Source organism: Podarcis pityusensis, assembly GCF_964106645.2.
Source record: "Podarcis pityusensis genome assembly, chromosome: 9".
NCBI classification, from domain to species: domain Eukaryota; kingdom Metazoa; phylum Chordata; class Lepidosauria; order Squamata; family Lacertidae; genus Podarcis; species Podarcis pityusensis.
Genome location: NC_138034.1, coordinates 56,706,418 through 56,725,240, shown reverse-complemented (window position 1 = coordinate 56,725,240; position 18,823 = coordinate 56,706,418). Strand labels below are relative to the sequence as shown.

The 18,823-nt window shown below is 46.2% G+C and overlaps 1 long non-coding RNA gene across 1 annotated transcript in view; it reads left to right on the top strand.

The window, feature by feature from the left end:
- The first annotated feature begins 1,371 nt into the window (after window positions 1-1,371).
- The window catches only part of LOC308485093, a 41,525-nt gene continuing 24,073 nt past the window's right edge, over window positions 1,372-18,823 (top strand). Inside the window, exon 1 of the long non-coding RNA XR_013990341.1 lies at window positions 1,372-1,572. This is a non-coding gene — a long non-coding RNA (uncharacterized lncRNA). The remainder of the gene's footprint in view (window positions 1,573-18,823) is intronic.

Below are 18,823 nucleotides of genomic sequence, written 5' to 3'. Positions count from 1 at the left end.
TTTTGGCCACAACTTTATTGGCTTAGGCATTGAATGGACCCGACTATATCTGACCCCTGTCGGATATATGCACAGGAAGTCCAGTAAGGGTAAACCACTGGATAGGGGAGCCCTGTCGATGCAGACCAACTCAAGCTCCCCCTAGTGTTCCAGTTGGGGTCTTGTCATGGCCCTAGCTCCACCCCGGGCTTCAGACAAGATCAACACCCCCAGATTCCTTTAACAGAATACCCTTAAGCTTCGAGGGGCAGGTGATGGCCACACCTCCCCTCCCCCATCACAAGGTCAAACAATGCCTAACCTCAACCCTAACAAAGTTGTGACGATTGCTACGAGGTAGGCGAAAACCAAGTGGCCAGTGCCAATTTGCCAAGTGGAAAATTTCCTACCAGGCCCCTCAACGGCGACCAACTGAGGTCCATAGCAAGGCCAGTGCCTAAAACCTGCAAAATACGGAGGGAGGGCAGGTGATTGAGGAAACGAGCCAAAGAGGAAGTCCTCCGGCTCGCGCCTCTGTTTAAATGGTCCTGGCCACGCCCCCTGGGCAGTGGATTGGCTGGTCAGGCTCTGGCGTGGCCGGGATCCCCCGCCCCAGGAGGGGAGTGGGTGGCCATGCGGTCCACCGCAACTCCTCCCCATGGGGAAGTGGAGCAGATTTGCTAATATCTTCTGATACGTTCAGACCCTGCAGTGGGTTTGGAGCCTTGATACGGTGCTATATAGCCTTATTCAAACAAATATTTGCAGATCAGAATGTTATATATACATTAGGGGTGTGTAACCCCTTTTCTATGCCAACTGTGGGCAGGCATTATCCAGTCCTCCCAAGCAGCAGCTGTTCCGTGGGGAGCAGCTGAGAGAGAAATGGATTTTTCTGGTGTGAGAAATGTGCTGCTGCCGAGTCTTCCTCTGCAAGAAGGTTAAAGCAGAGAGGGAAATAGCTGCAGATTATTTTTTTTTTTTAATATATATTTATTAAAGTTTTCACAATATTACATGAAAAAAGAAAAAATACAAAAAAAAAATTAAAAACAATTCCATCTTTTCGTCACTTATCTTTCATTTACTTGTTTCCCGGACCTCCTCATGCCTCCCTTTTTTGTATTCCAGTTCAATTTATTAGTTCAGCAATTCCTTTCCCTCCTTATTTTATCCTGATCTTTAATCTTAATATATTATAGCATTAAGTTTTTACCTATTAAAAATCCAATTTTTCCATATTCTTTTATACCATTACAGCTAGAAACCACTTAACTTCAATCCAACATCATTCTAACATTCATTAATTTTGCAATATTTCTGTAAATAGTCTTTAAATTTCTTCCAATCTTCTTCCACCGACTCTTCTCCCTGGTCTTGGATTCTGGGAAATAGCTGCAGATTTGGGGCGGATCTACACTCATGGTTTATGAAGTTAAGGAAGGGTTAAAGAATGATTTTCATAACGTAGATAGACACATTACGTTTTGCTTGTAACATTAATAATGCTTGATTAAAATGTGACACCAGAAGGCACTGCAGAGCAACCAGGAACCAGCAGTAGGGAAACTGTGTTTGGACGGACAAAACAAGGTAAGGAACATTTTTAATTTACCAGTATGCCCTGTGACGTTTTAGAACAATATATCTAACATCGTTCTGATAATGTTAAAAAGGTCAGTGTAGATCCAGCCTTGCACTTCTTGCAAATCTGTAAAATAGAGCCCATGTGTTTTGCAACTTCATGGACACAGTTTTTCAAAATGCAACTGTATTTTTTTTTTTTTTTGTAAAGAAATGCAACTGTATTTTGAAGTCATAAATAACTGTAAGACGGGGCTTGCAGTTCCGCAGCACACTGGCCTTGTTTGTGTTCTGCTGGGATACTGGAGTACTTTTGCAGAGCTAGGAGAGATAAAGAATGTTAGATGGTTGGTTCCCCCTCCCCAAACTGTCAAAGAAAAATGTCTGTGAAGAAAATGAAAGTGAAACTTGAGTGGAGTCATTAAGACCTGTATGCTTCTGTTTCCATGGAAAATAGGTGTGGTTTTATATTTGTGTGCATGTGAAAGGTGTGTGATTGTATGTTGGTCTGGATCTGCCCACAATGGGGGCTGGACCCACTCACTACTGGAATGTGACCCCTGACAGCTTTCCACTAGTGTGATTTTGTTCATTTTCTTGTTTCATAAAATGTATACACTGCTTGATTGTAAAAAAAGCCCTCAAAGCCGTTTACAAAAGATAAAACGGTAAAATCAAGAAAAATTGATTTTCAATGAGACTCTTGGCAAAAAAAAAATGCCCCCATCCCTTTTATAATATCAGTATTTATTGATAACTTGTCCAAAGATATACAAAAGTTCATACCCAATACAACGTGTCATTTTATAATACGCCAGAGTAAAATAAACACTTCTAAAATCTAATCTAAAGAAGAATAGAGGCAGAAAGATGGGAAAAGGGAAAGAGAGGGAGGGGGGGAATGAATTGGGGGGGGGGGAGAGAGAGAAATGGAAAAAGATCAAAAGTCCTCCGGTTCTTTGTCCTGCAGCTAAATGTACTATTCATTCATACACACACATACAACTATTTTATATAAGACAATATTTTTTCAGTCTTCAAATCCAGATATTGCAAGTTCATTTTCTCTTTCACCAAAAAGTCAATAAGAAGTTTCCAATCCTTAATAAATGCTAGTAATGATTTTTCTCTAATTAAACACGTTAACTTTGCCATCATAGCTAAGTCCAGTAATTTTATCAACCATTCCTTGGGGCTGTATCTTTACGTCTTTGTTTTTAGAGCCATCTCTCCACTGTAATCATAGATTGTGCCTCTCTCCTTTTACATGGGGGCAGCTTATCCACAGAAAATGTCAACAACAACTCTTTGTTGTTGTTTTTAAAAAAAACAAATTCTGTGCAGAATGTAGGTAGGTAGTCAAGCAGCTGTTTGGGGATTGCAGCCATGAGCTATTCAGACCAGGAGATTACAGGAAAACCAATGGCTGTTTGCACAGTGCTGTAGCCTGTATATTATCCACTCAACAAATTATATTTCTTCTTTTAACTTTCCCTCCTCTCATCATGGATCTCAGGAACGATGGTGTCTATGAAGGGAAGTCTGCCATGCTCAGGAGTTATGCAGCTTGGAAATGAAATTGTTCCAGTGAGTCATCTTCCTGCTCCAATACAGGAAAAATAACAACATTCCTTCAAAGAAGCAGCTGGATGTTTGTGTGCCAGAATCCCAGCAATTATGTCCTCTGCGTTCCATCTTGATCACTGACCACTGTCAATGCTTATGGAGATGGGTGCCTTCATAATATTAGTGGTTTATTCAAACCATCTTCTAAACTTGGTCTCCCTATTGTTTTACTAGACAGCAGCGAGTCAGCCCTAAATCTGGTTGTACTTTTAAGCACCAGGAAAAAACTTTCCTCATTGAGTAAGTTCATTAGATCATCACCTCTCAGCCTAAGCTACCTAACAGGGTTGTTGTGAAGATGCACAGGCAGAATGGGAACCATGCACACCACCTTAAGATCCTTGGAGAAAATGTAGGAAATCAATGTAATAAAGAAACAAACAGAAAATAAACTAGGATTGCAGCTGGCTGGGTTGGCTCATTTTGGAAAGGTGCCATGCGCTCTTAAGTAAATCACAAGTTTCTCATTCATAACAATTTCTCATGAGCGGATATGTGTGGCTAGCTTTCAAATACAGTGGTACCTCAGGTTACATACGCTTCAGGTTACATACGCTTCAGGTTACAGACTCCGCTAACCCAGAAATAGTGCTTCAGGTTAAGAACTTTGCTTCAGGATGAGAACAGAAATCGTGCTCCGGCGGCGCGGCAGCAGCAGGAGGCCCCATTAGCTAAAGTGGTACCTCAGGTTAAGAACTGTTTCAGGTTAAGAACGGACCTCCGGAACGAATTAAGTACTTAACCTGAGGAACCACTCTAGGAGCAAATGAAGACTCAGTGAGGTTTGGCGGAATATGACCAAAACCAGACAACAACCTGAAGTGCCATTTGTTTTCAGGCACTGTGCATAGGATAAGGTTAAAAATAGAGCTTCCACTCCATGGAAATGGCTAAGGGTCTTTCTGAAACTCTTGGCTCTGCAAATCAATGACTAAGCAGAGAAGCTGGTGAAACCTTTATGAAGACAGGCAGGCAAGCGGAGAGCTGCAAAGCTTCTCTGATTTACTGATTTGCTTCGTACACACCTGCTAAGATCACTCAGAGAGCCCTGCATTGCATACATATTTTCAGGATGGGACTCTAAATCAATTCCAGGTTTGCGTATTCATTTTGGACAGTCTAAGTTGATCACAGTTTTCCAATATTTAAGAAGCTGCATTTTTAAAAGGATGGAGGGTAAGCAGGGCTGACCCAATATATTTTTCTACCTGAGGCAAAGTGAAGGACCACACATATCTGCTATTTGGGTCTCTGAAGCACAGATTCACACAAAGCGGCAAAACGCTCTTGCAGGTTATTAACAGGATTTTTATTTGAAGTGCATATGCAGAACAAAGGCACAGGGCGATCAGTACGCAACCTGTACACAGTAGTCAGGGTGCGCCCCTTTATATAGATTTGCAAAATATAATACCACCTGATCTCTTGTAAGTCACCTGATTTCTTGTAAGTCACCTGATTTCTGGGAAATCGAAACTTATAATAAGTTCCTATTACCATATAAGGTCTTGGTCTTCTCTCCCTCCTTCCTGCAACCTCCCTCATCCTGGTATTACAAGAAATCCTTGTTCCTTATCTCTATCTGCCCAAGCTAGACATTCCGAGAGGCCCATTTGCAATATAACATTTAAGCATGTCCTTCAATAATAGAACAATTATATTGTAATATGCTCCTTCAAAAGGACAAGATGGCACCTTCTCCATTCCACGTCCAGAAGGTATCTGGACTGTTGGCTGACTCTTACTGTAGTGTCCTCCTTGTTTTTGAGTTTCCTCCCAATGAGAGCAGTTGACCCAGAGCCCCCAAACCCAACCTTTCCTTCAGAAAGGCCTGAGTGAGTTCAGGTATCTTAATATTATAACAACAACAACAACAACAACAACAATGTACAGCCATGATTGGTGAAGTTCATGCAGAGATGCTCAGAGTTCAATGAGAGTTTGATCCAGCATGTGGCTTTCTTGAGAGCAGAAAGAGCAAGAACAACAAAAAGTATAATCTCTGTACTTTTAACCTCCAGCTTCCCAGCATTTTGGAAGCCGCAAGGCATTGTAACTCGGATGGGTGAATAGGTGGACCATAAACAATGATCTCTGTTTCCATATTTACTTAAGAGTGTTATACTTGGCAGCGCACGTTTCCACTGGCTGAGGGCTAATTTCCTGATAACACAACTGGGCGGTTAATACAGGCTCCCTGATGAACATCTGAGCACGGTATGAATGGCTGTGGTCAAGGTTTGGGCCCAGGACTGGGAGAGGGCAGAAGAAGACAGAGTTGGAGCCCAGAGCTTGCTCTGGAAATTCTCCTAAACTGCCCTGGGTTTATTAAATTGTAGAATTTATTAAATTTATTTCCACTATTGCAAAGGCCTTGTTGTGAGTTTTGCCGCTATTGTAGAACTATATAGCTTGGTCGTTAACTAATATGAGATGATTAATTTATCAGCTCAGTTCCAGTGCAACAGCATTAGCTATCAATATGCAGGGCTCTAAAACAGGGAAACTTGTGGCCTTCCAGATATTACTGGACCCCATACTGACTGATTATTGGACCTCAGCTCCCATCAGCCAGCATTGCCAGTTGTCAGGGATGGGGATACTTCAAGTCCAACATCATCACAGGTTCTCCCTGCCTGCTTTGGAGACTTATTCAGATTGGGTCCAGCTTGCCTTAGGCAACGCCTTCACCCCTAATATGCCTCTTTAGGATGATACGCTGTTCCATGTTATATCCTTTTATGGCATGGACAGTCCTCCTGAATGCTGTTGGACTCCAACTCCCATCAGCCTCAGGTAGCATCATCAAAAGGGACTTGGAGTGAAAAATAATAATAAATAAATTAGAAAGGTTACCACAACTGTTGGCTCCTGTATTATGGCAATATGTTTATTTTATGCATTTGTTGCAAGTATTTCTAGTCTGCCTTTCAAGATAGAAATTATTCCAAGGTGGTCAATGTTATGTACTGAAGTTCTCACCCTGGGCCAGTAGGGGGATACTGTAGATAGTTATGCAAATAAGGGATCGAAAGTGACAGTCAGTGATTGGATAGTTTTAGAAAATTGTTACAGTTACGTTGTACTGGAGCTCTATATAAGCAGGCTGACTGAACCCTTCAGTTAGTTCTGTTCTGGCCTGTGAATAAATAAGAGCTGTTTGAAGAATCGCTGTGTCGTCTGATATGTTCACCCACAACTTAACAGTCAACAAGTCTCTCTCTCTCTCTCTCTCTCTCTCTCTCTCTCTCTCTCACACACACACACACACACACACAGTATATATGCAGATTAAAGAAAACCACGATGCAACAATTAATCAAAATTCTGATTAATAGGGAGCGTGGGTAAAGGGAGGCAGGAGGGGAAGTCCAGGTGGAATGGGACTCCCCCCCCCCCATTTCTGAGAACACCAGTTTGAAAACTAATTAAACAATGATGAAGTCATGACGGTCCAACACAATTCGCAAGCTCAAGCACCACTGCAACCGATGGTTCCGAATTGTGGACAACCCTGGAGCAGGTTGTGGACCATGTTCACACAGCAAGGATTGACCAGGTACCTAGGCTAGAAGAGGCAAGGGCTTTTACGAGAAAAGCTGTTTCAGTTATATGTGTGCCAATGTTGCAGCTTTCTTGGGAGAAGCCACGTTTTAATTTTGTTCTGAAGGAAGTTGTGTATTTATTTTTCCTTCCTGGCAGATGTGATAAAAAGAGGCATCTCACAATAATTTTGTTTGAAGTTCATGTCCTTCCCCATCTCAGGTTACAGAAACAGAAAGACACACACTGAGCATATACCCTGCACCATCCACTCTGATGTACCCTGATAAGTTAAGAAAGAAAAGTGTGTATGAGAAAGAGATAGAGGCAGGTTCCCCCCTTCTCCATCATCTTTCCCTGCTCAGTAACCTGGAGTCCTCATGAGTGGGTGTGCTGGCTCTGTATTGCACTGCACATCAGGATGCCGTTTTTGTGTCTAGTGACCCATGAGAGATTGAGTTCTTGTCTCAAAGAGGGAAGCCAGGATTTTTCTCCAGCTGAGATTTTAGTTTGGGGCTTTGGAAAAGCACCTGTCGAAAGCTTTCCTCTTCCAATAAGTCTTTTGATTAGAGATCTTTCACACTGTGCATCTGAATTGCAATTGTTTTTAAAGATGTTATTGTTTGTTATTTGCAGCCCTGGTTCCTTTTAGGAGGAAACGCAGGATATTCATTAAATAAATAGATAAATAAATAATGTTGTTGTGTTTTTTCCCCTGAGGCAGATTGTTAAGGACTCCTAATTTTTTTTTCCAGAGCCAGGCCAGGGAAAAAGCCACCAGCACATTTAGCTGAGGCATCAAAATCTGCAAAGGTTGTTGAAATTGCTAGTTTAACTCTCAACACTTGCCAGGAGTCTGACAGGTTGTAGGTGGCTTTTTAAAAAAATTCTTATTAAATGGTGGTTTACCTCCAACAAAAAGGTGTCAAGATATTTTTAAAATCTCTGAAGAGGACAAAAGGACGAGGTTTAAGGAGGAATAAAAGGTCACCCATGCAAGAATAAGTAGGGGGGGGACACAACCCCATCATTGCAATAACATCATTTTCTTTGAGCAGGTATTTACAGATTCCTATAATATTAAAGACATCACTTTTTAGGTTGTGGTTTTCGTGGGGGCGAAACCGAGCAAAGGTTTAGCAGAGCTACCTGAATGTAAACAACTTTAAGAGTGTAAAAATGAAAAATGGGTAAGAGGAGGAGCTTGCCCTGTTGTTTCACACTCTCACACAGCCATGGCTTCTCCCAAAGAATTCTGGAAACTATAGTTTGTTTAAGGGTGCTGAGAGTTGTTACGAGACCCCTTCTCCCCTCACAGAGCTACAATTTCCAGAACGCTAGAACGAGCAACCCCTCTTCCCTGGGAACTCTGGGGCAGCCATGACTGTTTAAAGTGGCATCACTGTATTTTAAATGTATGGTGTGAATGTGACCTTAATCCACTGCAGGTGTGCTATTAATGTTTCAGTTGCATGTTGCTGTACACATTGACAGTTAAACAACCACCTGCATGTGTCCTGGGCCTACATGCCTGTGATGGGACGATGAGCTGCTTGTGTGTAAAATCCAAGTCCCTCAGAGTTTGGTCAAGTTTGCAAACCTCTGTCTGTAACGGAGCCCCTTAAACATGGCTCCGTCAGTCGCTGGCAGATTCCGACAGTGGTTGCTTTCGGAATCGCTTCCAACATAAAAGCTCCTTAACGGAAACACGTCTTCTGGACTCTCTGCGTGACAGTTTCCGGCGAGGAGTGGGTGTCCCTACAGGAGGTCCTGAAACCTCCCCACTGTTTTCGCTGGAAGTGTCTCTGAGCCATCCCTCCAGCTCCCTTTCCCTCAGCTCAGCTCCTCTCCCCCTACTGGTTCCCTCTTCAGCTGCTGAGTCTCTCCCAACCTGTGTGAGCCCTTTCACTTCCCTTCCTTCCGATGGCAGTTCCCTGACATCCACCTCCCCTCCAGGGCCCCCTTCATCCCCTCTCGCCCCCTCCTCTACGGGCGGTGAGGAGGCAAAACCCCGGAATGAACTTCCTTCATCTTCCGATGTCCCGAACACTTCTCTCCACCTGTTGCGGTTCCTGGTCTCGAAGTACTCCTCCTCCTCAGAGTCCATCTCCCCTTCCCCTTCCGATTCCGAGAATCCTTCCAACTCCTCCTCCTCATCGGTGGTCCCAAAGTATTCCCTCCGGAACCTCTCCACAGGCTGAGGTTTCCTTGGGAACCTTTGATGGAACGTTTCTATCAATACCTCGTCATTGATATCTTCTGCCATTACCCAAGTGTTTTCTGACTCCGGTTCTCCTTCCCACGCTACCAAATACTCCACCTGATCCCCCTTCCACCTGGCGTCGAGGATTTCTGCCACATGGCTGCTGCATTCCCTTTCTTCTATGACCGGTCCCCGAGTGGCCATCCCTTCTCGTCCCCCCTCATACGGTGACCGTAACGACCTGTGAAATACTGGGTGCAGTTTCATGTGGTTGGGTAACCGGAGCCTGAAAGCCACTGGGTTGACCTGTTGAATGACCTCAAAGGGACCCAATCTCCTGGGTCTTAATTTCTTACAACCTCCTTTGAACGGCAACCCTTGGGTTGACAGCCACACCCTATCTCCCACCCTTATGGTTTCACCTTCCCTTCGGTTCTTGTCTGCCTGCCTCTTGTATTCTTCCTTCGCCCTTTCTAAGTTGAGTTGGAGCTGACGATGGATTGCTTCCATTTCTTCTACAAAATGCTCGGCTGCCGGGACGCCCCATCTCTCCCCTTCTCCCCCTGGGAAAGCCCTGGGATGACACCCATAATTAGCCAAGAAGGGGCTCATCCCTGTGGACACATTCTCGGCATTGTTGTAGGCAAATTCCGCCAGCGCCAACTTTTCTACCCAGTCATTCTCTCTGTCATTGACATAACACCTCAGGTATTGCTGGAGGACCCCGTTTGCTCTTTCCGCCTGCCCGTTGGTTTCAGGGTGCCGGGCAGTCGAAAAGTTGACCTCCACCTGCAGTAAGCTCATGAGCTTCCTCCAGAACCTGGAAGTAAATTGTTTTCCTCGGTCTGAGACCACCCTCAATGGCACCCCGTGCAACCTAAAAATGTGTTCTACAAATAACTTCGCTGTCTCTTCCGCCGTGACTGCATGCGAGCAGGCTACAAAGTGGCACATCTTTGTTAGTAGGTCTACCACCACCATGATGGCTGTTTTCCCCTTGGACTTCGGCAGATCAGTCATAAAATCTATCGACACTGCCTCCCAAGGTCGTTCTGGGGTTGGTAAGGGTTCTAATAGCCCCGCCGGTGCCCGCCTCTCCCCTTTGGCTCGCTGGCATTGCTCACACCCTCTTACATACTCCCGTACATCTTCCCTCACCTTAGGCCACCAAAATTCCCTGGTGACCAACCACATGGTTTTGTGTTGTCCAAAATGCCCCGCCGTGGGGCTGTCGTGCAACTGCTTGAGTACCCTCCCCCTTAAGTCTAGCTTTGTGAAAATCTTTCCCTTCCGCACCCTTGTCAAAATGTCGTCAATCCTGGGCATAGGGAAAGCCACTGGTTCTGACACTGCATTTAAGGCCCTGAAGTCACACACCAGCCTCGGCTTGTTCGTGTTTTTTTTATCCACAAAAAACACTGGGCTGCCCCCCACCGCCCTGGACTCTCTGATGAACCCTCTCTTCAGGTTCTTGTCAATGAACTCTCTTAGCTCCTGCATCTCTCTGTCTGACATGGCGTACAGCTTGCCTACAGGGAGCTGTGCCCCAGGGAGTAAATTGATTTGACAGTCAAAGGGTCTATGCGGAGGTAGTTGGTCAGCTTCCCTTTCGCTGAAGACGTCGCGGAGATCTGCGTATTGTCGTGGTACCTTCACGTTCTCCGTTACTTCAGTCCCTGCTAGGGTGGCTTGGGCCCCTGCCAAACCCTTTCCCTCTTTGCAGTGTTCTAAGCAATGTGCTGAACCAAAAGAAACCACTCTCTGATGCCAGCCCACCAGCGGATCATGTAACGCTAGCCAGCTCATCCCCAATATAATGGGAGCTCCTCCCAAGGTGGCCACATTAAACGCTATCAGTTCGGTGTGCCTTGCCACCTTCATTATCATTGGGACGGTCTGCAAGCTGACTTCTCCTCCCAACAGCTCCCTGCCATCGATCGTGGTCACCTGCAGGGGGTTGCTTAAAGGGATCGTCTGTATCTGGTGTTCAGCTGCAAACTCTTTGCTCATGAAATTGCAGGAGCTGCCTGAGTCCAACAGCGCCTTTATCTTTAGAGGGTGTCCGTTTGGCAGCTCTAGCGCCACTTCTATCACTAGGGCGGGTTTAGGAGGTTCTGGCGTGGGCACTTTCACTGCTCTTTGGCCTGGCTGCTGTGCCCCGACGGTGGCAGCCAGGCGTTGGCTTTTACTTGCTCCGGTATTTCTTCCTCTCTTCCCTCCACAGCTCCTACCATCCCTTGCCATTCCTTCCTCTGGGGGCAGACTCTGGCAAAGTGACCTGGCTGTTGGCAGAGATAGCATTTCCGGGCGCCTTTTCCCTCCTTCTTTCCCCCCTCACTGGGCTTTGAAACTGCGCGTGCGCGCGCTGTTCCGATTTCCATCGGCTCTGCCGGCGGGAAAGTTGGCTCTGGAATGTCTGGAATGCGGAACTCCTTCCAACGTTCCCCCTTCCCTTCCCGCCTCTCCAATGCTCTCGCCTCCTGGCGCGCTCCTATGGTCAGCGCTGATTTGGTCAGCTGGTCCATAGACTCCGCCCTGGGCGCCCGGGAAAGTTCGTCTTTCACAGCCGAAGAAAGCCCTTCTTCAAAGAGCATTTGAATGGGTTCCGCCGATAGATCCCACCCCAATTTATGGATCAACATGGTGAACTCAGTCCAGTACTCACGGACAGATCGGCTCCCCTGTTTGCAAGCCATTAACTGTCTGCGCACCACTCCCTGTTCAATATCGCTGGAAAACATCAGATCCATGGCGCGAAAGAACTTCATCGTGTCCTTTAGGACGTCACTATTCGCTGCCATCAGGGGTCTAACCCAGTCTCTCGCCCCCTTTTCAAGATGCCCAATCACGAAAGCCACTCGTGATTCCTCGTCAGGGAATTCATCAAACTGCAGATTGAGGGCATATTGCATCTCTGTCCGAAAGCCATGATAGTCTTTGGGCTCCCCCCCAAACTTCTGCACCAATCCTGGTACCTTTCTGGCGAGCTGGGTGTCTTTCCCCTTTTTGTCTGCATCCTGAGCCCTCCTCTCCTCAAGCCTCGCCGTCTGCAGCGCTAGCTGGACCTCCAACACCCGGTACCTTTCTTCCAGGCTTGGACCCGCTCCAGCTCCTGCTTCTCCGGTTCCGGCTGGGTTGCTCATGATGCCTTCTCCTGCACAAGCTGCTCACGGAGACTGTCGGAATGCTGTGATGGGACGATGAGCTGCTTGTGTGTAAAATCCAAGTCCCTCAGAGTTTGGTCAAGTTTGCAAACCTCTGTCTGTAACGGAGCCCCTTAAACATGGCTCCGTCAGTCGCTGGCAGATTCCGACAGTGGTTGCTTTCGGAATCGCTTCCAACATAAAAGCTCCTTAACGGAAACACGTCTTCTGGACTCTCTGCATGACAGTTTCCGGCGAGGAGTGGGTGTCCCTACAGGAGGTCCTGAAACCTCCCCACTGTTTTCGCTGGAAGTGTCTCTGAGCCATCCCTCCAGCTCCCTTTCCCTCAGCTCAGCTCCTCTCCCCCTACTGGTTCCCTCTTCAGCTGCTGAGTCTCTCCCAACCTGTGTGAGCCCTTTCACTTCCCTTCCTTCCGATGGCAGTTCCCTGACAATGCCCCACTTCCCCAAGTGGGAGACGCTCCTGTAGGAAATATGTGCATTTTATCTTTTAGCCTCTGCAAATTCTTGTTGCCCTTTACAGTACAGTGGTACCTTGGGTTAAGAACTTAATTCGTCCTGGAGAGCCGTTCTTAACCTGAAACTGTTCTTAACCTGAGGTACCATTTTAGCTAATGGGGCCTCCCACTGCCACCACGCAGCCACAGCCGCGCGATTTCTGTTCTCATCCTGAAGCAAAGTTCTTAACCTGAGGTACTATTTCTGGGTTAGTGGAGTCTGTAACCTGAAGCGTCTGTAACCCGAGGTACCACTGTATAGATTTATTACATGCTTTGTGTTAAGTTGTGGGTGAACATATCAGACGACACAGCGATTCTTCAAACAGCTCTTCGTTATTCACAGGCCAGAACAGAACTGAACTGAAGGGTTCAGCCAGCCTGCTTATATAGAGCTCCAGTACAACGTAACTGTAACAACTTTCTGTAACTATCCAATCACTGAACGTCACTTTCGATCCCTTATTTGCATATGTGGACCTGAACTATCTACAGTATCCCCCTGCTGGCCCAGGGTGAAAACTTCTGTACATAACACTTTGTTCTTTGTGTGATCAAACTGCCAGGACCAGTGTGCACTTTAAAATTTTAGCCTCTATGAAAATGATCATATGCTTTGTTAGTTTTTGTAGTGTTTGGTCTCTTACTGCCAGGCATTGGTGGTGGTTATATTATTGCTGGCCTGCTGCAACATTGGGATGCTTATTTTATTTGTTGTATGATGGACAGTTTGGCTTTTATGATGACTTTAAAATATTATCACATTCATATAATCCAACTGAGTCATTTGTTGGATCTTTGTGTTCTGTTTTGCAGTAATTTAGTATTGGGTTGTTATTGTAACAATGCATTGATTTGCTTTTTCTTTTTTCTTTTGCTGTTGTTCTGTTGTGAATCTTTGAGCATATTTATATGGCAAAGTGGCATACAAGTGTAAATAATAAGCAAATACTAATTAATTAAAGGAGCTTGTCCCTTTCACTAGCCTTAGACTCCTATGGCACTGGGGAGATGATGCTGATTCCATTGGAATCCTCAGGACTCGAATGTCACAGAGTGAGTTTCTCAGGTTGAAGAGATGTTGGCAGAATGGGCTCCTCCTGTGCTGGCAGTGGCGTAGCGTGGGGGGTGCAGGGGGGCCGGCCGCACCGGGCGCAACATCTGCGGGGGGCGCTCGCACTCGCAGCTCTCTGCCCCTACTAAAATCCACGGGTTAGGGGGCGCAAATTACTTACCTTGCCTCGGGTGCTGACAACCCACACTACGCCACTGTGTGCTGGTACTGCCAGCACAGTGAGGATTGTTGCGATTGTGAACAATACCCCCTCACTCTCTGGTGGTTCCTGCAAGCCCATAGCTTCATCCTCTGAAGTGGGGAAAGAATCTTTGTTACGATTGCCAGACCTCCAGGTCTGACCTGAAGTTTCCAGGTTTGCTTGGCTCCATCCAGGTGGCAGATCGAGGGCTTGAATCTCCAGGTGGGTGAGAGCAAGGGTGCTTTTAATTAAAAAATTGAAATTATTAAGGAGACTGTGCATGCAGTGTGCGAGCTTCAGCTTGGCAGGAGCTGGATGCAAATTATAGCATAAGCACTCAGGGCTGAGGATCTTCACTGCCCCATTGCCTTCTACCAATTAACCTCCATCTCCAGGACCCAACATTGTGACATCACCAGGGGTCTCCATGATGTGGGCTCTGAAATCTCAGGGTCTGAGATGCTCTTGGTGTGGCAACACTAGTTTCAATGTTTGCCATCTAGAGATGCCTATTTCCACCTGCCTTGCCCAACCATTCAGCCCTGAAAGCAAGACACCTGCTTCCAGTATAACTTTTAGGGAATTTGCTGGCCTTTGGGGTTGAGGCATAAAAGACTGGGTGGAGTTGAGTGTCTAAGCACGACATGGCATGACATTAATGTGTTTGAATAAAATATTGTGGGGGCACAGGTAAGCCCCACATAATTGATCACATGATCACATGCACACAGACAACATTTGAATGGCAATGCCCATCAACCTGGCGGCCCCTGGGAGTTGGATCCTACAATCAGTTTTAGGGCTACTTTGGGAATGAAAGTTGTGTGATATTTTTATTTGACCTGCTCTAAAAGATTTTGGCAGGTGGGCAAGACAACCCATCTGTCAATCATCTGCCATCCTAATGATGTCATGTGACCAAAGGTGGGTTGCCCACCCACCTGTCAAAGTATTGGCCTGCAGGGCCAAATAGCTGCTTTGGACTATCCTGCTGCAGCCCTGCTGCAGTTAAAAGCCCTGCCAGGAAGACTGGGATATTCAGAAAGCATGGCTCTTCAGTGAAAAGACTATAGATCATAGATCCCTCCACCATACAGTATAGCCTGAAGCCAGTAATTAGTGCATTGGTATAATTCAGTTTCAATGAATAAAATTAAATGTTGTTGTTGTTTAGTCGTGTCCGACTCTTCGTGACCCCATGGACCAGAGCATGCCAGGCTCTCCTGTCTTCCACTGCCTCCCGCAGTTTGGTCAGACACATGCTGGTAGCTTCGAGAGCACTGTCCAACCATCTCGTCCTCTGTTGTCCCCTTCTCCTTGTGCCCTCCATCTTTCCCAACATCAGGGTCTTTTCCAGGGAGTCTTCTCTTCTCACGAGGTGGCCAAAGTATTGGAGTCTCAGCTTCAGGATCTGTCTTTCCAGTGAGCCCTCAGAGCTGATTTCCTTAAGAATGGATAGGTTCTTGCAGTCCATGGGACTCTCAAGAGTTAAATAATGCAAATGATGTTTGCATTCAAGTCTCCATCAGACTTGGCAGTGGGGAAGAGAGCAAGCATTCTGTTAAATACCAAAGTGGGTTCACAGGGGAGGTGGGGTGGCTTATGTAACCTGGGCCTCAAACCATTTCAGTCATTGTTTTGCATTAAGAAATAGACAGGGATGGAACCAGTTGCAAATAGCCCTGCTGCAGCTGTATTTTGAACTAATTGCACTTTCCTGACAATCTTCAAAGACAGGCCCTGCATATGAGGCACTGAAGTAGCCCAGACCAGATCCTACCAGAGTGTGTATAGCTGTGGCCAGCTCATCTCTGTTCCTATGTCCTGCCTTAATTGTCTTCACAGTCAGTGAAAATTGCCAGGTTTCTCAGCCTTTCATTATATGCTCTGTTTGTTGTTCTGTTCTTTAATTTGCATCTCTCCAAACCAAAGCTTTGCATGGGTAAGTCGTATTATGGCTAAAGGTTTCATATGATCCTGGGGAAGTACATAATGCAACTCCTTTTAACTTTAATGAAAATAGAATTTGGCCAACACTAGTTAGCTGTTCCACCATCTGCATCGCAGCGTAGGGGGTATTATCACTGACAATTATAATTCTGACTGATGTCTTGCCAGTGCAGATGACTCATCTAGGATGATGCTGATCAAAGCGAAAAAGCAAACAGGGAATACCTTCTTCACCCTTTCCCGGGCTGGAGAAAGTAAAGCTGATCTGGTTTATTTGCAAGCTTATACCAGGATTACAGGCAACAGGTTTAAAGCCAAGAAAAACAAATAGCCTTTTAAATGCCAAGCCTAAATGGATGCATGGAATTTGCAGCACTGGCAGACTGGCACATCACTGGCTCATCACAGCTCAAAACTGGATAAGAAAAGTGTATGGAGGATTAGAGGATAGATTACTTAAGAGTAATGATTAATCCAAGGGCATGAGAATATACATCTATGTAGAAGGCAGGGTCAGTCCAAGATATTTTGCCACCTGAAGCAAACCACAAAATGGTACTACCTCACTCCAGAGAAGAAGGGAGCAGTGGAGATCTCCACTGGCAACAGGAGGTGGTGAATTAAATAAATTTTTGCCTTGATTTAGTGGGAAAGGGTCTGAATTAAACCTCAAGAGGCCCCAGAGGGCAGCCCTGCCCTGCCATTTTCTCCTGAGGGCTGGGAGGAGATCTGCAGTGCTTACTATACACTGAGAGGATGCTGCAGAGATGGCATGGGGGGAGGCTGTTTAAGAGGCAGCAGATCTGGCCTCCAAGGAGTGCTCCTCAGCCATAGCTGCTACTGCAGTGGTGGCGGCAGCAGGCGATGTATTCCTTTGAGGCCAGATCTTGCTGCCTTTGTGGATCCTGCCACCTGAGGTGGTCACCTCAAGTTGACTCGTAGGTGAGCCAGCCCTGGGAATAAGGACTCATGGGGTGCTTTTTCAGGCTCAAGGGGTAATTTCAGTGTGGAGGGCCCAGAAGGAAAAATCCACAGTCAAGTTCTTGTCCTGTTTGGTAAAAGTGAGGAGATGTTCTTCCAACTCTGCTCCTGTTCGCACTCTCCTATATTGAACATCACCCTTTGAACATGGTCACATTTGCCACAAATGGATGTCCACCCTGCCACCCAGAGGAGGAGAGGTGGAAAGAGCTCCTCTGCACAGGACAGTATGGTGGTAGGTTATGTTACTGTAGTAGGGGCTGATGAGTGGGCAGGCACACTTTGTGATCCTGGCTCTTTTCTTGCCCTTTTAGAGGTAGCAGACATTTCTCATGGCAGCTCTTCTCCTCACCCACCCACCGCCCGCAGCCATTTTGTGACTGGTACTCACATCACCGCGATGCGGGTGGCGCTGTGGGTTAAACCACAGAGCCTAGAACTTGCCGATCAGAAGGTCGGCGGTTTGAATCCCCACGATGGGGTGAGCTCCCGTTGCTCGGTCCCTGCTCCTGCCAACCTAGCAGCTCGAAAGCATGTCAAAGTGCAAGTAGATAAATAGGTACCACTCCGGCGGGAAGGTAAATGGCGTTTCCATGCACTGCTCTGGTTTTGCCAGAAGTGGCTTAGTCATGCTGGCCACATGACCTGGAAGCTGTACGCCAGCTCCCTCGGCCAATAAAGCGAGATGAGTGCTGCAACCCCAGAGTCAGCCATGACTGGACCTTATGGTCAGGGGTCTCTTTACCTTTACCTTTACTCACATCACCTACTCAAAATTCCAAATGTGTCTACTGGCCCCAAAGAGTTGGTGAGCTCTGAAATGGAGGACCTTCAGCAAAACACGTTTTGGTGGGACTCCTCATGCTTTGATGAGCTTTCTCAGCCTCATCTGACAGTTGTGATAGCAACAGCACTGGGAGCCACCATTTAAATTTCCCTGGAATGCCTGAAGTAATGTCACTCGGGAACATGGTGAGAAATTAAAAACTCTCACAGACACAGCTACCCAGTGTGGAGGACCCTGAGAAGGTATCAGCACTGGTGGGCCCTCACAGCTGCCCTAGGATGCCAGGGGGATGACACCAGGCCTGGTATGTATCCGATGCATGTGTCACACATGCCTTGGGCTGCTGTTTTTTAACATGGTACTTCAAAGTTGTAATATACAGTGGAAATGGGGCGGGGGGAGCTACAGTTTGGAAATACAAATGAAGGAATTCAAAGTACATGGGCTATTCGGCATTCAGGGAACACTAGATGGTGCTAGTACTTAGCAGAGATCAATAATAATATACTGTTTTGTTCTGGGTTTTGTGTGGGCAGAAGAAATGCCTTGCCAAGGTGATTTGTGTGACCTGCTGGTGAGACTTTGGTCTTGGCAGAAATTAAGTTTCTGTTTTTTAAAAAACTGCCAAACAGTTGCACTCCCACCGTTTGCAAAAAGGAAACTTTCTAATGGCAAATGATTCATGGTTCTGCTTCTTCATCTCTCGGCATGACAGCTTGAAATGATAACTCCTGGGTGAGCGGCCCACTCTCCAGCTTGTGACACCATAATTGTCTGAGCAGAAGGATTGAACAAAGGGATTGTTCAGGTAGAGCAGCCTTCGACAACCTGGAGCCTTCCAGATGATTAAAACTACAACTCCCATCAGCCCCTGCCAGCACAGGCAAGCCACCCAGAGCAGCTGGAGCAACCCAGTCAGAAACAAGAGTCACTTTCTCTGGCCTCATCCTCAGTGATGTGTAGTGGGAACCTGGTGATGACCTCCCATGGGTGGTTGCTTATCTTGGATAGCAGTAGAGCCAAAAAAGACACTGCTAATTAGAGATAAGGAGAAAATCATTAAAACGTGAACCTACCCAATTTGCACTTCGCAAAACAATATACGAATCACAACACAGCAGCCCTTTGAAATTCATGCTTGTGAGTTTTGTGTTGCTTTCTAGCAAAACAAGTGTACAACATTTGCCTACAAAATGTGCGTATCTTTAGTGTGCATAAAAATTAGCAGTGAAAAGAACATACAGGATGCATTAT